This window comes from Siphateles boraxobius, unplaced genomic scaffold, assembly GCF_051911475.1.
Source record: "Siphateles boraxobius isolate OS27281-9 unplaced genomic scaffold, OSU_SipBor_1 130, whole genome shotgun sequence".
NCBI lineage: Eukaryota > Metazoa > Chordata > Actinopteri > Cypriniformes > Leuciscidae > Siphateles > Siphateles boraxobius.
The window spans coordinates 342,957-350,043 of NW_027508734.1; positions in this window are offsets into that span (position 1 = coordinate 342,957).

Here is a 7,087-nt window from a genome sequence, read left to right on the forward strand (position 1 = left end):
TCGTGCCTGGAATTTGCTCCTGGTTCGGTTAAGGCTTTTCTCTGTCCTAGACCAGGGTATGTTCCTAAGGTGCCAACTACTTCCGTTAGACCTATAGTACTGCAGGCCTTCTGTCCTCCGACTTTTTTGACGTCAGACCAGGAAAAATTGAATTTGCTGTGTCCCGTTAGGGCTTTAGATGCTTATGTCCACAGAGCTGCCCTGTGGAGGAAATCGGAACAGTTGTTCGTCTGTTTTGGGTCACCTAAGAAGGGGTGTCCTGCATCTAAGCAAAGGATGAGCAAGTGGGTGGTCGAGACCATCTCACTCGCTTACGTTTCGGCCGGTCAAACTTCACCTTTGGCTGTCAGGGCCCATTCTACCAGGAGTATGGCTGCCTCTACTGCTCTTCTTTCAGGGGCTTCTCTTCAGGACGTTTGTGATGCGGCAGGCTGGTCCTCACCGCACACTTTCGTCAGGTTTTATTCTCTCGATTTTAGCTCCACTCCTGGGGCTCAGGTTCTCTCTTCGGCTTGTGTCTCCTAGTCACACACTACGGGGACCTGTTCGTATGGGGATGTGGGTATTGCGTTCCCACTGCAATTACACACAGCGGTAGTCCCTGAAGGGGAACGTCCCGGGTTACGTATGTAACCCTAGTTCCCCGAAGGGACGGACGCTGCCTGTCCTGCCATACTCCCGGCGTCCCCTTGGGTCGCAGGCTTCAGTAACATTAGAAGCTGGCGGCTTGTGTATTCAGGGGATATTTATAGCTTCCTGGTCAATGACTTCACTTGCTGTGACGCTCCATTTTCTCCTTTGACTGATTTCATTCATGCTTCAGACGCGTTACGCTGGGGGGCGTTCCCACTGCGATTACACGCAGCGTCCGTGCCTTCGGGGAACTAGGGTTACATATGTAACCCGGGACGATTTTGAGATAAGTAAATATATATTAAACTTACTTTTCTTAAAAAAAAAATAAAAAGAATAGTGCTAACATTAATTGTGAACATTGTCTCAAGGTGCTGAAGGAACATGTTGTTCATGTTGTTATTTACACGTTTTGAAATGTCCTGAGTCACGCTGCCTGTGTAGGGTTTAAACTAGCTCTATTTAAAATGCACTATTCAAACTTAAATGATTGTAATTCAAGAATGCTTTGGAATATAGACCTAAGTTTGGTCTTGTTTTAAAGAAAACAGTCAGCAGATTATTGCTGAAGTGAAAGCACTTCAAAAAATGAAAGTATGAAAAAGTTAAGGAAGTTTAAAACTTACATTAAATCGAATATACTGTACTTATTATTTAATCTTTTTTATAAAATATGTATTTTACAAAATATTTTTTACTATAAAATTACTATAAAATCAAAGCCATATATCTAACCAAGTTGTGTTCCAAATTTGAAGCTGATATCACAAAAATTGAAGTTCCCATGAGATTTTGTTTAGGCGTAATACTAAAAATAGCCACCGGGTGACTTACATTCCATTGACTTTAATTGTATGCATTCTGCCGTAACAAATTAATAAATTTCACTGTCCAAAATATCACTTCTGTCACAAAATATGGAACCTTGAGACTCAGACCTTTCTGACAATATGTGATTTGTCAAGATTAGAAAAGGTTTTGATCTCAAATTATGAAGCATGACGATGCCCAAAAAGGGAGGAGCCCGATAAAATAATTGAGAGTACCGTTTCTGTGGTAACGCAACGTCCAATTTCAAAACGGGTTTCACGGGCTGAATCTTGAGTTCGTAAGCTTTCGAATAATATATCACTTGTCAACATTAGATCAGGTGAAGTATGGGATATAATTGTTTTAAACGTGCAGTGGCAGTAACAGTTAACAGATTAAAGACTTGGTCATTTTTATACACTAATCAGGCATCGTATCTCAGGAGACACAACTCATAAAATCCAAAATACATCAAATTTAAAAAAAAAATATTTTGGATATGTTTTATTTAAGTCCTGATGATATAAAAAAAATGAAATGAAATAATTTTTTACTTAGCATTTTCCACTCTTGCCTGTTTAAGTGTTAACATGAATGACAGATTACCGCCACTTTAACTTTCACTTCAACAAACAATACATCCATTACTGGATCCGACTGATCGCAGGCCTCATGACCTAAGCTCATGTGCATTATGTGTGGATACATGCGTCAATATTTAACACAATCAGGGAAAATTGTGCACTGCTTATCACACTCAGGAAGTGTTTTAAAATGCTTCAGTCACTCCTGTGTCAAAAAGGACCGGCCTACAAAAAATACATTTACATTTATCTCACGCTTTTATCCAAAGCGACTTACAATTGATATATGTCAGAGGTCGCACGCCTCTGGAGCAACTAGGGGTTAAGTGTCTTGCTCAGGGACACATTGGTGTCTCACAGTGGATTCGAACCCGGGTCTCAAACCCGGGTCTCTCACACCAAAGTCTTATCCACTGCGCCATCACCACCAAATGGCATTTAGTAATAGGCGTATGATCAATCAGTCTCAACAATAAATACCAAACCTGTGCGAACTGAAAGAAAACAAGCTGACAAAATTATTGAATCCAATATTTAGTGATAATATAGCATAATGAGAAATGATATGCCATTTTTTTACCATAATTATCCAGTAATTTTTTTGACCCGGAAACACCACAAGTGTAAAAATATGTGTGTGTGTGTGTGTGTGTGTGTGATTGATGATAAAAATGGTATTGCTGGTTCTATAATGCGGTTTTAAAAGTGGTTTACAAGCATCCGAGGTCAAAAAAACACTTCCATTTTTACTTTACACATGTTGTTGGATGTTATGCAAATGAGTTATTAACCTACGCAGCTTCAGCAGCCAATGAAGACTATCGTGGGCGTTATGCAAATTAGTTATTCACCTACACAGCTTCAGCAGCCAATGAAGACTCTCGTGGGCGTTATGCAAATGAGTTATTAACCTACGCAGCTTCAGCAGCCAAAGAAAACTCTCGTGGGCGTTATGCAAATGAGTTATTAACCTACGCAGCTTCAGCAGCCAAAGAAAACTCTCGTGGGCGTTATGCAAATGAGTTATTAACCTACGCAGCTTCAGCGGCCAATGTAGACTCTCGTGGGTGTTATGCAAATGAGTTATTAACCTACGCAGCTTCAGCGGCCAATGAAGACTCTCGTGGGCGTTATGCAAATGAGTTATTAACCTACGCAGCTTCAGCAGCCAATGAAGACTCTCATGGGCGTTATGCAAATGAGTTATTAAGCTACGCAGTTTCAGCAGCCAATGAAGACTCTCGTTGGCGTTATGCAAATGAGTTATTAACCTACGCAGCTTCAGTGGCCAATGAAGACTCTCGTGGGCGTTATGCAAATGAGTTATTAACCTACGCAGCTTCAGCAGCCAATGAAGACTCTCGTGGGCGTTATGCAAATGAGTTATTAACTTACGCAGCTTCAGCGGCCAATGAAGACTCTCGTGGGCGTTATGCAAATGAGTTATTAACCTACGCAGCTTAAGCGGCCAATGAAGACTCTCGTGGGCGTTATGCAAATGAGTTATTAACCTACGCAGCTTCAGCGGCCAATGAAGACTCTCGTGGGCGTTATGCAAATGAGTTATTAACCTACGCAGCTTCAGTGGCCAATGAAGACTCTCGTGGGCGTTATGCAAATGAGTTATTAACCTACGCAGCCAATGAAGACTCTCGTGGGCGTTATGCAAATGAGTTATTAACCTACGCAGCTTCAGCAGCCAATGAAGACTCTCGTGGGCGTTATGCAAATGAGTTATTAACCTACGCAGCTTCAGCAGCCAATGAAGACTCTCGTGGGCGTTATGCAAATGAGTTATTAACCTACACAGCTTCAGCAGCCAATGAAGACTCTCGTGGGCGTTATGCAAATGAGTTATTAACCTACGCAGCTTCAGGAGCCAATGAAGACTCTCGTGGGCGTTATGCAAATGAGTTATTAACCTACACAGCTTCAGCAGCCAATGAAGACTCTCGTGGGCGTTATGCAAATGAGTTATTAACCTACGCAGCTTCAGCAGCCAATGAAGACTATCGTGGGCGTTATGCAAATGAGTTATTAACCTACGCAGCTTCAGCAGCCAATGAAGACTCTCGTGGGCGTTATGCAAATGAGTTATTAACCTACGCAGCTTCAGCAGCCAATGAAGACTCTCGTGGGCGTTATGCAAATGAGTTATTAACCTACGCAGCTTCAGCAGCCAATGAAGACACTCGTGAGCTTTATGCAAATGAGTTATTAACCTACGCAGCTTCAGCAGCCAATGAAGACTATCGTGGGCGTTATGCAAATGAGTTATTAACCTACGCAGCTTCAGCAGCCAATAAAGACTCTCGTGGGCGTTATGCAAATGAGTTATTAACCTACGCAGCTTCAGCAGCCAATGAAGACTCTCGTGGGCGTTATGCAAATGAGTTATTAACCTACGCAGCTTCAGCAGCCAATGAAGACTCTCGTGGGCGTTATGCAAATGAGTTATTAACCTACGCAGCTTCAGCAGCCAATGAAGACTCTCGTGGGCGTTATGCAAATGAGTTATTAACCTACGCAGCTTCAGCAGCCAATGAAGACTCTCGTGGGCGTTATGCAAATGAGTTATTAACCTACGCAGCTTCAGCAGCCAATGAAGACTCTCGTGGGCGTTATGCAAATGAGTTATTAACCTACGCAGCTTCAGCGGCCAATGAAGACTCTCGTGGGCGTTATGCAAATGAGTTATTAACCTACGCAGCTTCAGCGGCCAATGAAGACTCTCGTGGGTGTTATGCAAATGAGTTATTAACCTACGCAGCTTCAGTAGCCAATGAAGACTCTCGTGGGCGTTATGCAAATGAGTTATTAAGCTACGCAGCTTCAGCAGCCAATGAAGACTCTCGTGGGCGTTATGCAAATGAGTTATTAAGCTACGCAGTTTCAGCAGCCAATGAAGACTCTCGTGGGCGTTATGCAAATGAGTTATTAACCTACGCAGCTTCAGCAGCCAATGAAGACACTCGTGGGCGTTATGCAAATGAGTTATTAACCTAAGCAGCTTCAGCGGCCAATGAAGACTCTCGTGGGCGTTATGCAAATGAGTTATTAACCTCCGCAGCTTCAGCAGCCAATGAAGACTCTCGTGGGCGTTATGCAAATGAGTTATTAACCTACGCAGCTTCAGCAGCCAATGAAGACACTCGTGGGCGTTATGCAAATGAGTTATTAACCTACGCAGCTTCAGCAGCCAATGAAGACTCTCGTGGGCGTTATGCAAATGAGTTATTAACCTACGCAGCTTCAGCAGCCAATGAAGACTATCGTGGGCGTTATGCAAATGAGTTATTAACCTACGCAGCTTCAGCAGCCAATGAAGACTCTCGTGGGCGTTATGCAAATGAGTTATTAACCTACGCAGCTTCAGCGGCCAATGAAGACTCTCGTGGGCGTTATGCAAATGAGTTATTAACCTACGCAGCTTCAGTGGCCAATGAAGACTCTCGTGGGCGTTATGCAAATGAGTTATTAAGCTACGCAGTTTCAGCAGCCAATGAAGACTCTCGTGGGCGTTATGCAAATGAGTTATTAAGCTACGCAGTTTCAGCAGCCAATGAAGACTCTCGTGGGCGTTATGCAAATGAGTTATTAACCTACGCAGCTTCAGCAGCCAATGAAGACACTCGTGGGCGTTATGCAAATGAGTTATTAACCTAAGCAGCTTCAGCGGCCAATGAAGACTCTCGTGGGCGTTATGCAAATGAGTTATTAACCTCCGCAGCTTCAGCAGCCAATGAAGACTCTCGTGGGCGTTATGCAAATGAGTTATTAACCTACGCAGCTTCAGCAGCCAATGAAGACACTCGTGGGCGTTATGCAAATGAGTTATTAACCTACGCAGCTTCAGCAGCCAATGAAGACTCTCGTGGGCGTTATGCAAATGAGTTATTAACCTACGCAGCTTCAGCAGCCAATGAAGACTATCGTGGGCGTTATGCAAATGAGTTATTAACCTACACAGCTTCAGCAGCCAATGAAGACTCTCGTGGGCGTTATGCAAATGAGTTATTAACCTACGCAGCTTCAGCAGCCAATGAAGACTCTCGTGGGCGTTATGCAAATGAGTTATTAACCTACGCAGCTTCAGCAGCCAATGAAGACTCTCGTGGGCGTTATGCAAATGAGTTATTTACCTACGCAGCTTCAGCAGGAAACGAAACGGGAATAACTTTTTTTGTTTTGTTTTTTAGTTCAATAAAAAAAACGAGAGAAAGTCAAGGCGTTGTAATACAGTTCAGAGTGTATAAAGAATATCAACAACAACTGCAATATAAAATGTGTATGTATGTAAAAATTAAAAATGCAACTAATAATAAATTAAATGAAATACTGGGATAAAAAGTGCTATATAATAATAGGGCAGTTACATGATTTAAAAAAAAAAAACTTTACATGTTTTATTGTTTTTATAAGCTTTTGTTTTGAGATCTCATATTTGAAAGAGTTTCAAAGTAAATTGTAAGATTGGTGTTATAAAATGTTAGCCTGGGAAAACCCAGACGAACTTCCGGCAAATTTAGATTTGCTCTGCAAGTTAGTCTGGCGAAGAGCCCTTTCAAGCTCATTTCCAATCTTTCCAAATCGAGGCACCAATCACAAACGTTGAGGCGGGCTTTACAAGATGACGATCGATCTGATTGGTTTTAGGTCTATCCAATTGCGCCCAGAGGCATTTGAGCGACGTCCGTTGGTGACGCCCGTTTGGAAGTGAGCTGTCAAATAACCTTCCCCAGACCCTAACTCAGTTACGACTGAGAATGGTCTGGTTTTAACCAGGCTAATAAAATGTAACCTTTTTTGAGTTATTTTTTGTCTTATGAATATAAAACTGCGAAAATAATTAAAAGATTAACAGAAAAATATGGGAATTACTGACGACTGGTTTCAGTTCAGAATGGCTTTCTTCTTTTAGGAGACACACACACACACACATTGATCTACACACACAGCTCTATTACACACTGTGTGAAAGGGAATATCCCAGAACACATCGAGTTTATAAGTGCTATTACAGAAATATGATCTGGTTCATTTATGTGTGACTGACAAAC